The sequence below is a fragment of the Coenobita brevimanus genome, chromosome 84, assembly GCF_032717465.1.
Source record: "Coenobita brevimanus isolate Jiangsu-jjx chromosome 84, ASM3271746v2, whole genome shotgun sequence".
Lineage (NCBI taxonomy): Eukaryota > Metazoa > Arthropoda > Malacostraca > Decapoda > Coenobitidae > Coenobita > Coenobita brevimanus.
The window spans coordinates 1,136,300-1,154,860 of NC_137037.1; positions in this window are offsets into that span (position 1 = coordinate 1,136,300).

Below are 18,561 nucleotides of genomic sequence, written 5' to 3' on the forward strand. Positions count from 1 at the left end.
CGAACACAGCAAAATATTTGCACCATCTGAAACAAGCAGTAGTAGAAACAGTTGTCATTGTACTCTGCCAGTTTTAAATTTACAGACAGAACTGGACTGAATAGATGGTTATTTCTCTGACTACCTCATACAACCATAGCAAAACTTTTACAGCAAAATTTTCCTTTCATCCATCCAATCCACAAACATGCAAAAATTTAACAGACCAAAATGAACCTTCATGATAAAATTATCTATTGCCAGACGCCTTAATCCTGTAAGAGGTGGCCACAAACAAACCGCCTCCATGTCGCCCTGTCCAACGCTATTTCACTGTCCTGCTCCCAGCTCACACCCCCCTTCTCTCATATACCTCTCCATCCCTCCATCTCATCCTTGGCTTCCCCCTCCCTCTCCCCCTTCCACCTCACTCACATTCACTCTCCTCATCAGTCTCTCACTCAAAACTGGCCTTGATTACTATTTATCTTCTTGTGAGGCATGTAAATACTTTAGCCATAGGTACCTTAACAAAGACAACCTCAAAACTGCAACACTGGCCTTAAACAATGACCTATGAGCATGGCAAGTAAGGCAGAATTTACCTATATAAACAATGCAGAATTTAACTTATGAACACGGCAGGATTTATCTCCTATTAAAGTTATTACAGTAATTTATTACAAAGCAACAAACAGACCAAACATACCACTGACATGCCAAACATCCCCCAAACACAATGATTACAGCCATGATATACCCTACACCAGACCCCCCAAAATACCTAAATTAAAATACCAGGCCTTACCACAGCCCCAAACCTAAAATACTGCACCATACCAACACTAAAATACCAGGATATACCACACCACTCCACCTACACTAAAAATACCAGGAAATACCCAACACCACACCTATACACCATATCCCTGCACCTTCAGAATTAATAGAACACGTGCAATGTTTATAGCAATGTCCCATCCTTAAGTATTCTGGATTACAGTAACCTTGCCTCTAACACTATGGCTCAATCTCATCACATAAGCAAGATCCCTAACACCTCTTCCTGTACGATTTACTTTTGGATGTGGTCGGTTAATCTTTTTTTTTTAAGCCAAGGAAGGAATCAAAAGCCACAAGCCAGCAAGATTGTTCCCTCCAGAAAAAATAAAGCGATGAACAAATTCGACCCATTCATTTCAAGATGCCTGGATACACAGTTTAAAAAAGGAGATCATAGGCAAAGGGAAATACAGGACAGTTGCAGAGTTGACCTGTTGCATACAAAGACTGGTATTAACTGTTAACTCTTGCTTTAGTGAGTCTGCCTGAAAAGAGATGTGAGTTTGCTGCCAGATGGGTGCTATACACCCACCATGGTGAAGGGATGTACGCAGACAGTTCAGACAGCAGTGACTATTGATGTAGCGATATGAGAAAGATGTAACAGTGTGACAAAGACTGAAGGGTAGCAAGAGGAACACAGACGAAAAGCCAGCAAGAGGTGAGTTAACGAGAAAGCCAGCAAGAGGAGAGTTAACGAGACCAAACCAGCAAGAGGAGAGTTAACGAGACCAAACCAGCAAGAGTAGAGTTAACGAGACCAAACCAGCAAGAGTAGAGTTAACGAGACAAAGCCAGCAAGAGGAGAGTTAATGAGATGAAAAGTCAGCAAGAGAGTTAATAAGAAAAAGCCAGCAGGAGGAGAGTTAACGAGAAAGCCAGCAAGAGGAGAGTTAACGAGACCAAACCAGCAAGAGGAGAGTTAATGAGACAAAGCCAGCAAGAGTAGAGTTAACGAGACAAAGCCAGCAAGAGGAGAGTTAATGAGACAAAGCCAGCAAGAGGAGAGTTAATGAGACAAAGCCAGCAAGAGGAGAGTTAACAAGACAAAGCCAGCAAGAGGAGAGTTAACGAGACCAAACCAGCAAGAGGAGAGTTAATGAGACAAAGCCAGCAAGAGGAGAGTTAACGGGACAAAGCCAGCAAGAGGAGAGTTAATGAGATGAAAAGTCAGCAAAAGAGTTAATAAGAAAAAGCCAGCAGGAGGAGAGTTAATGAGATGAAAAGCCTTTGACTCCACCTTGAGAAATGCAGTATGTGGGAAGCCTCCCCACAAAACTTGTACTTGACACATGGGCGAATAAAACCAGTGTATAGTCAGTACCTGTGCAGGGCAGGGATAAAGATGGCACAGTTGACTTAGCACACCTAATCTCTCGGAAGCAGATTTTACAAGAGAGGTAATATGATCATCCCAAGATAAATCCCGTAACAATAAAACTCCTAATGCATAATTTCTATCTATCTATCTATTGCCAGACACCACAATCCCGCAAAGGGTGGCCATTTGACATTGAGTTGTTTTACAGGGAGGAGCACCAACCCTCCACCAACCCACTTGTTGACACGTAGGGAGCACGTATGGTTTGGTTGATATTAAAATTAGAGCAGGAGTTGGCAATTTGGGGTTAATTACTCCCTTCAGGGTAATTTCAAGTTTTCTGGGGGTAACGAGACCCATCCGCCTTTCAGTAATTAGTATGAACGCGACTTATGTCCAGAAAATGAGTAGTCAATTTTGGCCGGCTGATGGCACATCCCTCACCTGCTGCCTTCCAGACAGTTCAAGATGATGCCACAACCCACCCCACCTTCAATCAGATTAATTCTGTTAACCACATTTGCTGGAATTTAACTAAGCATAAAAATGTACAAAGTCCCCCCCCCCCCCTTTTTTTTTTCCCTGCTACCACTTTACCACAGCTTAACATCAGGAGGGCAAAGATTAGTTGATTTTAGTTTTAATCAGTTTGTCTTGTATACAAATGTATATAAATAAACCATCTTTGTCAAGTTTTATCAATATAGCTAACCAAAAAATTAGTTCCTATTGGCCAGGGTAACTGCAATGCTCCAAGCTCTTGACATGGGCATTAGTCAAACATAACTGCTGACCCTTAATTAGAGAATACTATTGAAGGAAGATTTTGACAGGTCTAAAGATGTCAGGACACAGATGCATTAAGAATATTACATTTACCCCAATCAGAGATGAGCCAAGTCAGACATTAAGTGTGCCACAGCCTCAATCCTTGTTTGATGTAAATGCTGAGATGGACGCTGTGAGAAGTGGACAGAAAAGTGATGGATGGAGTCATCAATGTACAAGTGAATGGGGTTAGATTTACAGCTTAGGTTACTGATGAACAGAAGGAAGAGTTGGCAAGAGGACTATAGGAACACCACTACTGACAGCTCTAGAAGAACAGTGGCCATCTACAACAGCAGCTGTAGAACGACCAGAAAGGAAGCTAGAGGTGAAGGCAGGATAAACCTTAAGATGGCAGTGGAAATTAAAGATTTGTTCAAGACCTGATTGAAAACCGAGATGAGCGCAATTTATGCAGAGTATGGCCATATTAGATGGATTTATGAAACAGATGGACAGTATAGTTGACCAGGCAAAATAAATCTCATGGGAAAAGGTTAGAGAGCTTCCTAAATGAGAACACAGCCCCTAGTGTTGAAGGGGAAATATCTGTGGTGGACTACAGCAGCATACTCTTATGCACTTTGTACTGAAGGAAGAAGGGGTTATGGCATATATTACTTCAGGTTAAGCTTCAGATACAATACTGGGTTTTGGAAGTCATGCTCACTGTTTATGCCCAAAGTCTGCCATGGGGTCAGCCTGAACAATGAAATCTTAGCTCAGGCATCGTGAGGCTACTGGTTTAAATCTAGCTTTGCCCTGATTTTTCTTCCTCTTGCAGCTAATATCAGACTATCCTATGGCTGTACATCCTCTTCACAGCAACTGATGACAAGGATAGTCTAGTAAATACTGCTACAGCTCAGCATTAAAGATGGATACTGTAATTGTGCACAACATTACAGAAAAGAATATAGTACAATAACCAGGGCACTGCAGCTTTATACAGTCCTCAAACCATGGCTGGTGAAGCAGCCTCTCACTGTCACACACTGGCAATGTTCTGGTACTCTAAGGTATCACTAAAACATGTACAATTTAAAACACCAACATGTTCCCTCACATTGCATGTATCAAACGGAGTCCTTATACTGTACAGGAGTCACTGCATGTGTAAAACTGAGTCCTTATACTGTACAGGTGTCACTGCATGTATAAAACTGAGTCCTTATACTGTACACGAGTCACTGCATGTATAAAACCGAGTCCTTATACTGTACAAGGAGTCAAGGAACACGAGTCCAGGGAAATAATTCAGTGTAATTTTGACTGCACTTAGGCCACTGGTACTTTTAGCACCAATGCAACTTGAAAGTATTCTCTACATTCATGAGTGTCTGGCTGACTTTTGTTCATGAGAAGGAGCTGCAGTTTACAATCTTGCTACTTTGATAATTTAAGTCCATTTATGCCTCTAACAGACATTTATTTATTTTTTTTTTTTACATGAAATTAATCTTGTGGTCTGCTTAATAAAGAGTTACAGTGTACAATTTTGCTACTTAATTTTAGTCCTATTTAATTTATGCCTCTAACAGACATTTAACATTTTTAATACAATAAATTAATCTCCTGGTTTCATTTTCAAGCAAGTTTAGGCAGCAAGTGGCAGGACCTAAGTGTGCCAAGATTTAAGAGTAAACCTTAAAGTGTCCTCACCTTTTTAGCAGCGGGACGACCACCTGCCTGGAACCAAGACACCGGCCATGGTAGTGGTGGTGGTCTTGGCTGGTAGTTGTGGTCTGGAGAAGCTGAAATACAGTAAATCACTTAGCCACCTATTTTAATGCTATCAAATACAAAATACAGCTTCCACATCATTCCTAACCTTATTCTAAATGTTACATGCTAAGCAAAGGTCAACTAATTTATTTCTAAATTATAAGTGTGTGAATATTGCTTGAATGTAGTGCTGCCTACTGCTTCCTTTATCACTGTCTTCTTACTTCTCCCCCCATCCTTCCTGGCACATTACTTTCCACCTCAGGTGCCTCTACACAGTGCAGAAGCCCAACGGTTTCCTGTAACCCATGAAACCATTAACAACGCTGGGTGGTAACCATATAACCAAATTACAAGGTTGTGTCTGGCCTGGTATGGTTGTCCTGTTAACTGGGTGGAGACCCATGTGTCATGCCTCCAAGAACCACACCACACTTCCCTGTACCTGTCATGAAGCACTGTCAGCCACAAAGGAACATCACTGCAGGTGACAGCCATGTAGGGCTGGTTAACTTGCCTGCAGCTGCTGGTCTGCTTGGCCACACTGGTTAATAACGTTGTTCTATATCCCTAATAAACATTTACCTGTGCCTGTCATGAAGCACTGTACACCACAAAGGAACATCACTGCAGGTGACAGCCATGCAAGACTGGTTAACTTGCCTGCAGCTGCTGGTCTGCTTGGCCACACTGGTTAATAACGTTGTTCTATATCCCTAATAAACTGTTGCTGAATGGAAACCTGATCTACCTATAAAGTAAATCTGCCAACAGACAGTTTACTGGGCAGTATTGTGACCATATTCCTTGTACTATAGCTGATATGTGGGCATGTTAAGAGACAGTTTACTGGGCAGTATTGTGTGACCATATTCCTTGTACTGTAGCTGACATGAGGGCATGTTAATAGTTTACTGGGCAGTATTGTGTAACCATGTTCCTTGTACTGTAGCTGACATGTGGGCATGTTAAGAGGATGGGGGATGACAACTGGCTGCACAAAATGAAGTGTGAACATCAGGGGGAGGGTTGTGAAAGGCAGACCACAAAAAAACCTGGAACAAAGTCAGTGTGACCACAGGGATAAGACTGAATAAGGAGGCTGCCAGACTGGGCAGCATGGACAGCCACCATTAGGTGACCAAAGCCAATGAAAGCAAGAATGTTGGAGCCTTTATACACGATACGAACGATACACCAGTAAGGATGGTCCAGGAGTTGTGGGGGAAAGGAATTATTCCCCCGAGCTGGACCTAGATAGATCATAGCCCTGCTGGGGTGACAGGAGAGTGTTACCCATCCCAGTAAGGCAGCTACCCAGGCAGGGCACGCACTCTCAACCTCAGTCTGAAATCAAACACTACCACTGAGGCACCTGCTCTGTAGTGGGGGACACCTTACCCCCTTACTCTAACCTTACTCCCTTACTCTCACATTCACAGGTAAGTACTGACAGGTAAGCATATATAAACGATGCTGTGTTTGCTATTATGCATTACCTAACCTGACAATGGATTAGGTATTCCATGGACAGGAGATAAAACACGTGCCAACACTATACAGCCAGGCAGAGCTAAACGACCATCCACTACACCAGACACCGATACAACAATGGCCAGAACTGGACCTAAATTAGTGCTGCCAGCCAGGTGTGTCAAGCTAAGCCTATTTTGCCCCAAGCTATATACTCTGCTATACAAGTGTCACCATAGTTTTTTATACCGTATCTATAACCCGACGCCCTAATCCCACAAAGGGTGGCCACAGACAAAACACCGCCAAGTTGCTATTTTGCCCCAAGCTATATACTCTGCTATACAAGTGTCACCATATATATATATATATATATATATATATATATATATATTTGTTTATATGAGTATCCACCATCCATCCAGTCCTCCAATAACTATACCGTATCTATAGCCCTACACCTTAATCCTGCAAAGGGTGGCCACAGACAAAACGCCTCCAAGTCGCTATTTTGCCCCAAGCTATATACTCTGCTGTACAAGTGTTACCATAGTTTTTATAAAGAGTATGCACAATCCATCCAGTCCTCCATTAACTATACCATATCTATAGCCCGACACCCTAATCCCGTAAAGGGTGGCCGCAGACAAAACGCCTCCAAGTCGCTCTGTCATCCACCATTTGACTGCCTTCCCCCCTCCCTCACATACCTCTCAACTCCCTCCCTCCACCTCATCCTCGGTCTCCCCCTCCCTCCACTTCAACATACACCCTCTCAGCCTGTCTTCCAATAACACCCCAATTACATAACCTCATCTGTACAGCAATTACAATCACATTATCGGTACTTAACCTCATCTGTACAGCAATTACAATCACATTACTTACAAAATCCCTAAACATGTATTGATTTCTACCTGATATTGTCTATGCCTCTATTATAATGTAATTACCCTATTCAAAGTTGTAAACTAATGTGAACAGGTATTCGCAATTAAGAAAGCTCCCCAACATCTTTCCCTTAGCGATCTATTTTTCACGGCTGGTTAATATCCTTTCAGAAGTTGTTTATGCAGAGTATGGTAATATTGGAAGGATTTATATAACAAAACGGTAGGAATTAAAAAAAAAGTTAGAAATAGTTACTAGGGAGCTGATTAATATCCTCTTGGAAGTTATTTAAGCACAGTATGGTCTGGTTAGTACTTGGATGGGTGACCGCCTGGGAACACCAGATGCTGTTGGCATAACGTTCTCCCTACGTGTCAAGTGGGGTTGGTAGAGAATTAGTGCCCCTCCCTGTAAAACAATTAACTCTAAGCCCTTGGCCACCCCGTCTGGGATACATGGCGTCTGGCAATGAATGAATGTAATATTGGAAGGATTTATATAGCTAACAGCACAGTATGAAGTAAAAAAAAAAGTTACTTAAGAAAAGGTGTTAGGGAGTTCTGGTTAATATCTTTCTGGAAGTTATTTATGCAGAGTATGGCAATATTGGAAGGATTTTTATTAGTGTTAGGGAGCTGATTAATAGTTTTGCAAAATATTTATGCAGAGTATGGCAAAAATGGCAGGATTTAGTGTATAACAAGACAGTAATAAATTACTTAGGAAAAGGTGTTAGGGAGCTGATTAATAGTTTTGCAATATACTTATGCAGACTATGGCAAAAATGGCAGGATTTATATAACAAGACAGTAAGAATAAATTACTTAGGAAAAGGTGTTAGGGAGCTGATTCATAGTTTTGCAAAATATTTATGCAGAGTCTGGCAAAAATGGCAGGATATATGGGGCAAGGATAAACCAAACTACTTAGGGAAAGGTGTTAGGGAGCTGATTAATAGTGTTGCAAAATATTTATGCGGTGTATGGCAATAATGGCAGGACTTACATGGCAAGGACAGTAAGAATAAACTTATAAAAAGGTGTTAGGGAGCTTCAATCGCCAATCTGAACCATGCAACTATAAAGATTATTTCACACGGCCATGTCTGGTAGTGGAGGATTAAAACTAACCCATCTAGTTTGTCTCCTAAGCTGATTAAAATATCTAATTCCGTCAGGGGTGGCCACAAACAAATCACCTCCATGTCGCTCTGTCCCCCACCATTTCACTGCCCTGCTCCCAGATCACACCTCCCTCCCATATACCTCTCCAATCCATCCCTCCAACGCATCCTCGGCCTCCCCCTTCCCCCCTCCACCTCACTCACACTCTCTCTCTTGCTGTCTATCCTCTCTACACAGCCAAATAAAATACATTAGTTTAAAGGTTAGCTACAGCACAGCATCTGAAAAACCTGTTAGCTTTTCCACTGAACCCTTTTCTATTTCAGAGAACCCAGTGGACTGCAGGCTGGCTTTCCTCAACTATCTTCCATTCAGGCAATAGGGAGTACAACTAACACTATTCCATCACTGTTACTACAAATTTAATATACAAATGAGTCTCCTTGGTTACTAATCAAAATCGTCTCCACCTGCCCTGAGCTGAAAGGGTAAGAAGAAAAAAATACTTAACTGAAAAGCCTTCGTCCGTTGAATCCAAACACCCGTCTTGATCTTGAATTCCAACCCCCATCTTGTTGGTGGCTTGAATTCCAACCCCCGTCTTCTTGGTCACTTGAATTCCAACCCCCGTCTTCTTGGTAGCTTGAATTTAAACCACTATTGGTCGCTTGAATTCAAACCTAGTCTTCTTGGTCGCTTGAATTCCAACCCCCGTCTTCTTGGTTGCTTGAATTCCAACCAGTCTTGGTCGCTTGAATTCAAACCTCCGTCTTGGTGGCTTGAATTCACCATCTTGGTCACGAATTCAAACTTCGTCAGTTGAAATTAGACACTGGAAAAAAATGAGTTATCTCAATCATTTGTAGGCTATCCCTCAAAATTCCAAATATAGGCAAACCTAAAATAAACAAATCCGTTCAGTTTTATGCTTTCTACTACCACACTAATTTGGAAAGCTATTTGGAAAACTATTAACTCCAAATTTTGTCCTGAATATTAAAATTTGGGGGAAAACATCAATTAAATGAAAACACGCATTTCAAGAACTATAATACCAATCTACGCTTCACGAACTTTGCTTGCTGCTGGTACCGTCGCCATCTTTAACCCTTTAACTGCGGGTGTCATTCCAGAATGACATCAACAAAACTGGATCAAACCACGGGTGTCATTCTGGAATGTTCGTGAATATTTTGAACATCGCGCGTTTTTCCTGTGCGCAAATTGTCTCACGCAAGAGTAGCAGTCGAGTTCTTTCACACCAGCCATCCCACACCTCCCTCCTCCCACCCCGAGGGGCCCCCCCCCCACCCCTGCCCTGACACGCATCAGTCAGTATCTGTCCAGCTCTGTGCGTGAGAATGGCGCTCCGTCCCAAGTCATCGTCGCTCGCTTCCTCCTCGGAAATTATTAGTGCTAGTGTGCCTTCGACCTCTACACCGAGGAAGGAACTGCCGACGGCGAGGCAGAAGGGGTTGAGCACCCCAGAAATTAGGACGGAGCTGGACAAAACTGTAAGTACAACTCTGGATTGTGGCAGTGAGAGTGATACACTTACAGCAAGTAGTGACGATTTTGCAGTGATTGGTGGTGAACCCTTTAGCATTGACAGTGACAGTGATGAAAGTGAGCGTGTAGTTTCCCCACCACCACCCCCAACTTACTCTGGGAAAGGGAAGGCGCCTATGGGGAAAATTGGTGTTGCACGTGGGGAGTGAAGCGTAAACTTACGTCTCCTACACCAGGCCCTAGCAAGCATTTCCCACCACTTTCCCGTTCCCCTAGCCCTATTGCCCTCACATCTTCTTCATCTTCTGCCATGCCCTCTCCTCAGCCTACATCATCTGAGGAATATGAATTCCCAGAGCCTGCACAGCGAGGGAAGGCAGGCCGTGCAGGCAGGGTAAGCAGGGCAGGCTGGCCTAGAACAAAGGGGATCCGTGGCAGTAGGAGGGCAAAGCGGGGTGATAAACGAGGTGATAAGCGGGGAAGAAAGGGTCGGATTTCACCACACACCAGGTCAGTAACCCCCCCGCCTGCCCCCTGCCCAGCTCCCTCACCCTCGCCACCCCCCCACTCACCCCCCTCCTGCCTCACCCATTGCCTCCACCTCAGCTCCTTCTCACGGGGAAAAGAGTGCAATGCGACCTGCCACTGCCACTGAACCACGCACCGGGAAAGTGGATGCATTTGTTTGGTCTGACGGTGCCGATTTTCAGCCACACAATCCGACGTTTGACATGACAAACGCGGGAATACAGCCTGCCTTCCCATGCAATGAAGGAGATGACTTTGTTGACTACTTCCTGGCCTTCATGGATAACGAAATCGTGCAGTTTGTCAGTGATGAGACCAATAGGTATGCAGCTCAGTGTGCAGCAGAAGGGCTGGGACCTATTGGCTCACCAAAGCAAGTGTTGTGGTTGCCTGTCGGGATCAGAGAGCTGTATGTGTTCTTTGCTCTCATGTTCTTGATGCCCCATATCAAGAGACATGAGTTGGAGGAGTACTGGCTGGTTGATGACATTACTTCAATCCCAACATTCGGCAAGTACATGTCACAAGATCAGTTCCAACAGCTGCTAGGATATCTGCACTTCGCTGACAATGGAAACCCGTCCCAAACTGACCCTTTGTGGAAAGTGAGGGATTTTCTCAACAGGATTAGGGATCGATTTATGCGATTTTTCCGTCCTATGCAAAAAGTCGTCATAGATGAATCCCTGGTATTGTTCAGAGGACGTCTCAAATTCATGCAGTACATCCCCAGCAAACGCCACCGCTTTGGGATAAAGTTCTTTGTGCTGTGTGACTGTGAGACGGGGTATATCCTTGATTTCGTGATCTACTCTGCAAGTACAATGGACGTGGACAGGAAAGACCCCCTTGGCTTCTCTGGCTCCGTTGTCAAAGTGCTGATGGAGGGGTATTTTGGTGGGAATCAGGTGCTGTACACAGACAATTATTACACAGCACCAAAACTCACCAAATACCTGACTGAACACGGCATTGGCATTGTTGGCACTGTACGGAGCCATAGGAAAGAGTGGCCAAGTTTCCCTGGAGCATCATCCTCATCCAAGGGAGATGTGCACCTGAAGAAGTCAGACAAGCTTCTGGCGATCAGGTGGCACGACAAGAAGGTCGTGAATATGATCAGCACCATCCACAAGGGGGAATTGCAGAGAACTGGGAAGGTCAGCTACAGGACGGGAGAGCCAATCATGAAGCCAGATGCAGTCATTGATTACAATGTCAACATGAGACTTGTTGATAAGTCTGACATGATGATTGGCGAAATAGACTGTCTCAGGAGAAACACCCGATGGTACAGGAAGGCTTGCCTGCACATGCTCGATATATGCATGCTCAACGCCTTCCTCCTCTACAAGACACAAGTCGGAGGCATAAGGCAACCATCCCTGAGACAGTTCTCCAAGACTGTCGTGCAGCAGCTGCTTGCACGATTTGGTCTGGTGACGGCATTGGTCCCGAGGCGACACTCTGACACACAACCTGACCGTCTTGAGTGCCGCAATTACATGAGCCGGCACCAGCTTGTGAAATTGCCTCTCACCGCAGGCGGCAGGTTGTCACAGGGCCGCTGCAGAGTGTGTCATAACACCACACGGAGGCCTCGGACGAGAAAAATGAGCACACACCAGTGCCAGGAATGCTAAGTCGCTCTATGTGTAACTCCGTGCTTTGCCGAGTACCACTCTGAGTAAATACTGACAGTGACAGTGATATACAGTGATGCGACAGTGACGTGCTTTACCAATAATTGTATAAGGGATAATGTAGTAATAAGGGATATTTTGCCTAGAAAACAATGTAAATATTGACCAGTATAATAAGTGATATTGTAATAAGAGAATCTGCGGCACTGCTGTCTTCTGTGATGCGACAGTGACGTGCTTTACCAATAATTGTATAATATAGTAATAAGAGATATTTTACCTAGAAAATTATGTAAATATGGCCAGTATATAAGTGATATGGTAATAAGAAAATCTGCGGCACCTGTGTAATTCTGTGATGCGACAGTGACGCAATATAGTAATAAGTGCAGTGTAAATATAATGTATATTGCCCAGATTATATGTAAAATAGTAATAGAAGTTAGAAATAATGAAAACATCGCCGCTAACCAAACAGTGAGCGTGTGATGCCGCAGTGAAGTGCGGGCAATTACAGTGCCTTTTACCTACCTCAGTGAACACAGAGTGTGTGTTTATCGTATGTGCAGTGTTCATATATGTTTATAGTACTATTATCAGAGAGTGGTTGGCATTTGGTACTGGTGTGTGGGGCGTAAAATAGTGATTTTACACCCCTCACTTCTAACGGCTCTGCCCGTCCTGTGAAAGTCAACAAAGTCATGAAACCTACATCAGTGGAAAGCTGAAGGTTAGTACTTTCTAATGGTACCTTATTTTTTTTCTCTAGCTTTATTCTGCGCAGTGTTATTAAGGTTTAAAGGTTTGTTTACATTTGGCTGAAACCCCCGCGGGAGAGGCCAGTCGGGAAAAAACAATGCCCGTGGTTAAAGGGTAAGGTCCCATCTATAAGCATTAGTTTAACACCATATGGGCTGCTAGTCACGATAAAGTACAATGGGAAGTATGAAGGGCCATGCTACGTTCTTATTCTGAAACTGAGGTACGGAAAATGGTAAATTTTTACACGTTACCCTCATCCGATTTTCGTTAACATTTCCTAGTAGAACTGGTCATTCTAAGAATCTTTTCTTCTATGACATTTCTCTCGCAAATTGATAATAAACGAGTTACACGCGAGTTACTTCCACCAATCACAATCACAGACGAGCACGCGCTCTGTTCGCTCACCCGCTCACATTTGAAAGTTTGTCCCGGAAGACCAAACTTTACACGTACTCTCATTTTTACACGTTGCCCTCATCCGATTTTTTCATCCAACCTGAGTGTTTCCCGTTGTTTTTGGTGTGATTCGATCGATTTTGACCTTCATTTCTATCGCAAGTCGCTAGTTTTTGTTGAACGCCACTAGCGACTTCCGGTGGAAAGGACCGGTCCAAATCAACAAAAATCACACCAAAAACAACCGAAAACACTCAGGTTGGATGTTTGTTATCACTTGAAATGTAATTTTTTGCGGTTCTTCCCCCTCCCCCAGGAATACTGGGGGACCTGTGGGAAACCGGGGTGTTGGGGTGGGGGAAAAACTCAAAAGCGAGTGATTTCCTACTGGAACTGTTATCAAAATCAAATGAAAAACACTAAAATCCTTCGGAAGAAAATAATTTTAAGCTTCTTAGGGAGTTCGTGTTTCCTAACTGGGGGGCTTCGCCCCCCAGACCCCCCAACCCTGGCCGTGCTTCCTAACTGGGGGGCTTCGCCCCCCAGACCCCCCATGACATTAACCAAACCTCATCTAACCTAACCTAACCGAGTGTAAATGAGAAATAATGCATTTACCTAGCAGTTTAGTTCCTCGTCTGCATCTGAAGAGCCGTCTGTAGCTGTAAACGGCAACTGGTGGCGGGCGACAGTGCAACAGTCTGATCCTCACGTAAAATGAGACTTTTGCCTTGATTTGGGTACTTTGTTTCTGTTGAAGGTAAAACACCATGCAATCGCACAAAGCCTACAGTTTTATCTTCTTGCTGGTAGAACTGTGTAAAGTTTGGTCTTCGGGGACAAACTTTCAAATGTGAGCGGGTGAGCGGACAGAGCGCGCGCTCGTCTGTGATTGTGATTGGTGGAAGTAACTCGTTTATTATCAATTTGCGAGAGAAATGTCATAGAAGAAAAGATTCTTAGAATGACCAGTTCTACTAGAAAATGTTAACGAAAAGTCGAAAATCGGATGAGGGTAACGTGTAAAGTTTGACCCCTGTATACTGTATATCATTACATGATTTCAGGAGCAAGAGGATCTGTCTTGTTAATCTGTTTATTTACCTGGCTGATGTCGTTAATGCAGTGGACAGGAAAATGCGTAGATGTCAAGTACCTCGGCTGCCTTTGACAGAGAACATCAGATACCAGGGAGGCATTTAGCGCTGCAGAGGCCCTGAGCCAGCAAATGGTGGAGGCCTCTACCCTCTTGTTTGTAAGTCTGTATTATATAAAATGTTTTAATGCATTACGAGTTTCATTTAATCAGTGATCCGTACGAACAGACTCAATGTAGTTCATACTAGAGACACAGGTAATTTCATGCATGCAGCTTTACTATGGGTTTGTGATATGATGTACAATCATTACACTGTTAGAAAAACATAATTTTACACATTTCGTATCACCTTGTACTTTATACAGACTTACCTACATGGAGAAAATTTGTAGCCAAGTCTTTGAAGATTCTTATTTCTTAAAGCATTTTTTTTTTTTTTTTTTTTTTTTTTTTTGAGGACCACTGATACCCAATGAACTTAGTTTCCTACGTCCAGAATGGTTGACAGTCATGCAGTGCTAAAATCAAATAGTATCACATCAACAACACATCCAGACAGTTGCCAAAAAGTTACATCATTGTCCACGAGCAAACAGCCAATCATGACCAGTTCTACCCTGCCTAAATCAAAACTGGTTTTCAGAGAAGAGTACAGCACTGGTGATGCTTCTCTCTTCAGTATCTGACAAATATGGAAGAGGGAAATAAACATTCTAGGGCAAAACTATACGGTAGCTCAGTGTTGACTCCATCAGGTACAGTACATACGGTATTAATGTTTACAGCCAGCAGAGCGGATCTCTTATCAACATCAACTGCCAACAAAGGCTTTTTACTCAGAATAATGAAACAAAAACTGAAATACATCCTGAAAGGTGATGTCCTGTTGTATAACATACTTTGATATACACTGAAAAATAATCAACAGTGATCTTCCATGGGTAGAGTCTCCCTATTAAGTCACCGCTGTCCAACTTCTGAGGACCAACTGTTAGTGCAACTGCGTTCTTCTCTCTTATGTATGCATGATGTGGCTTAGAGGAAGACTGAATTTTGTTAAGCACTTCATATTCAATTGTTAAAATGTATAACAATGGTTGTGGTACCTTTTTTGACGGGAGATATAGTATGTAAGCCAGAGCCTGTGAAGGTTCTGCAAAACTACCGTGGATTCCTCTTCAGCCCTTCCATCACTGCCAAGCAGTTTTAAGTGCTATAGGAGGAGAATGGTTTAATCATTTTTTTTCTACTTTCAAAACTTGACCAATCTGATTAACCTGAGATTCTTGGGTGTATATATATATATATATATATATATATATATATATATATATCACCAGTAATTTTATTTATAAATATCACAAAAACAATATATATATATATATATATATATATATATATATATATATCACCAGTAATTTTCTTTATAAATATGACAAAAACAATCATATACATAATATTGGCCGTAAAAGAGGCAGGTGGTGGTGATGGAGCTCTGGTTTCCTTGTTCACTGCAATATACTTCCAAGATATCACCATGACACCACTGTGCAATCATCTTAGGAATTATTAGTTTTAAGGAAATGACAAAATTCGATATAGGGAAGTACTGTCTCTGCAGTCGAATAGTGAGCAAATTGAATGACCTCTCATCACACAGAGTGCAGTCAAATACTGTATGGATATGATTTTAAAAAGAAACTTAACAAACAATGGAGAGACAGGCACAGATACATATGGGTAACTACAGTATAAAGATTCCATTAAATACGTCCATCCAAACTTCACCATTAAAACAGATCTCAACCTGTAAATCGAAAACTGAAATGAGCTGGACACACAGGTTGAAATCCTCTTCCAGAAGTTCGCTTGTCAATAGCTTCTGAGCATCTGTGAGTACAATTTAATGTCATGTTGTACTAGGGGTATACAACTCAGTCCACAACACAGCCTAGTTTGCTTTGGACCGCCATACCTGTGGATTTGTGGTACCCTTTACTTTTGAACCCATCCTGATTATAGCCTGGCTGACTGATATGGGGTCATTAACCAGGTGAATTCAGGATGAGGAGAACATAAGAATCAAATCACATAAAAATAAAAAAAAAAAAAAAAAAAAAAAAAAGGATTCATGAAAAAAAAGTATGGGGTGAAACTAATGATTCAGATAATGTTTCCAACTGGAACCTTTTAATCCCAATTCTTGACGAGAGTTTATGGAGTCACACACAAACAGAAAACACTAACAAAATTGCTCCAGTGACAACGAAGACACAGGTGAACCCCACCCTCTCCCCCCAGAAAAAGTGGGGTGGGTGAAAAATACACAAGGAGAGATGACCCCTCAAAAATGGTGCCCGTGAAACATTAGGAGAGCCATGACTCCCACCAAAAACAAGGTGCCAGATACGCCATGGAGTGACATGACCTCGCAAAAACCATGATGCCAGATACAGAAGACAAATGTGCAAGTAGGGGGAAATATGTGGCGGGTTAAGCATATCCTCCTATGGAGGTGATCCATTTTCCACTAAAAACCACAAGCAGTCAGTGACTACAAAATAGTCAACATCAGGAAGGTGTCAGCAGTGAGGCTAACACCACAAATAGCAAGCAAACTTCAAGGAGTTGTCACAAGTGAGTTAAAAACTAAGTAGTAACTAAGAGAAGAAAAATGTCATGATCTGTCGTCATCAAAAGTTTGGGATTCACCCCGATCCAGAAAAGCTGGATTTCCATCTGATCCAGTGACACCTGGCTCTGAAAGCAAGACCCGGGGTAAAAGAAAATGTCTGATCCTTAATACCACTTACACCCAACAAAATATATTCACTAGGAAACAAATGAAAGTCTACATTGAGGGTCTTACCCTCAACTTGGACAGGAACATTCCTAACGCAGGAAACCACTTGATACAACTCTTGGCTGAAGGGGAAGTACCGCGGTATGGGCGGCTCTACAACATCTACCTTCAGGCCAAGTCTCCTGGCCTCATTTATTGGTAGTAAATTGAAGTAGGCACCAGTATCGATCTTCACATCTCGAAACACTTTATCATTAATTCTGACTGCTTTTCTAAAGCGACGGATACTGAATTCGGGTTTCACCTCCGGCACCCTGAATGTCAACACTGGCCAAGACTCACAGGTGTTTAAACTACAACTGCACGACTTTAAAAAACTCATTCCTAAAACTGCATAGGGCGCATCAACCCGCCCATCTGCCATCAGATCCATAACAACTTCCACTGGCCCGCTCACCGATTCCAACACAACTTCCACATTTTTCTTGCATGGAATTTCGCCAAACTTTTTGTCCAAGGGATAAAAGGCGTCCACTAAGCCATAGTGGTGAATAGCCTTAACTGTGATCAAATTAACCTCAGCCCCTGTGTCTACTATGAAAGGTACGCACACATTTTGAATCTTGATGTTAACACTGAGTTTGGGTTTCCCCGTCAAATTTGTCCAAGTCAGAGGCACACTGTACAATGACATCATGAATTCAGTGTGAAAAGTAGAGTAATTTAGTAATTTGTTTTACAAATAATAAAGTCAATGTATAAAACAAATCACAAGCGAAAGAATAGAGAAAGATTTCTCGTACGTTTTACCTCACAGATCGTTCGGTGAAGACTGAGGTGGCGCTTTTTTTTTTTTTTTTTTTCCCCAAAGATTTCCTGCAACGTTATTGCAGGCCGGGCCATACATTAGCCCGGTCAGTGGGGTATGGGCTGGTTAAAAAATAGTAAGTGGGGAGGACAGGACCTAGGGATTGCCTAGCACACACGTCCTGTCTCCTGGCTTTGTGGTGTGAAGGTGGCGCTACTGTTGGCCCTTATTTAAATTACTCCGTTTTCTATGAGTTTCGTTTTCTGCATTAGGTTTGAAAAGATGACCATAAGAAAATAAACACCATTATTCCTTTGTAAAGTCAATAGCGACCAATCATATTGTGCATAATTTTCGAAAAGAAACAAAACATGTAGGCTGGAAATGACAATCGTAGCTCGAGATTTCTCTAGGGTGGCATTCAGCCATAATTAACCTTGAAGTACTGCACAAATATTCAGTTGATACAAGTGTACATTATCTTTCATTAAGTTACAGTAAGAAATACAGTGTGGTGAGAAAAAAAAAAAAAAATTTCTTTTGTTGTATAAGCACTGTGTACCTTTTAGAACTATAAATAATTCAATCAATCAACATGACGGAGTCAGCCAATCTCAACCTTAGGACAGAACTATAAACACGACCCAAGGAATTCAAAACACTGGCTGCAGAAACCATTGTACAGGTATGTGCATCATTCTTTAACGACACAAAAAAATGTAGCAGGTAATAATAAACGTTTTGAACAATGCAGATAAACATGACCGAATGCGGACCAAAAAAGAGAGGGAAGATCACTACCAGTACTGGAAGAAACTGATGTACG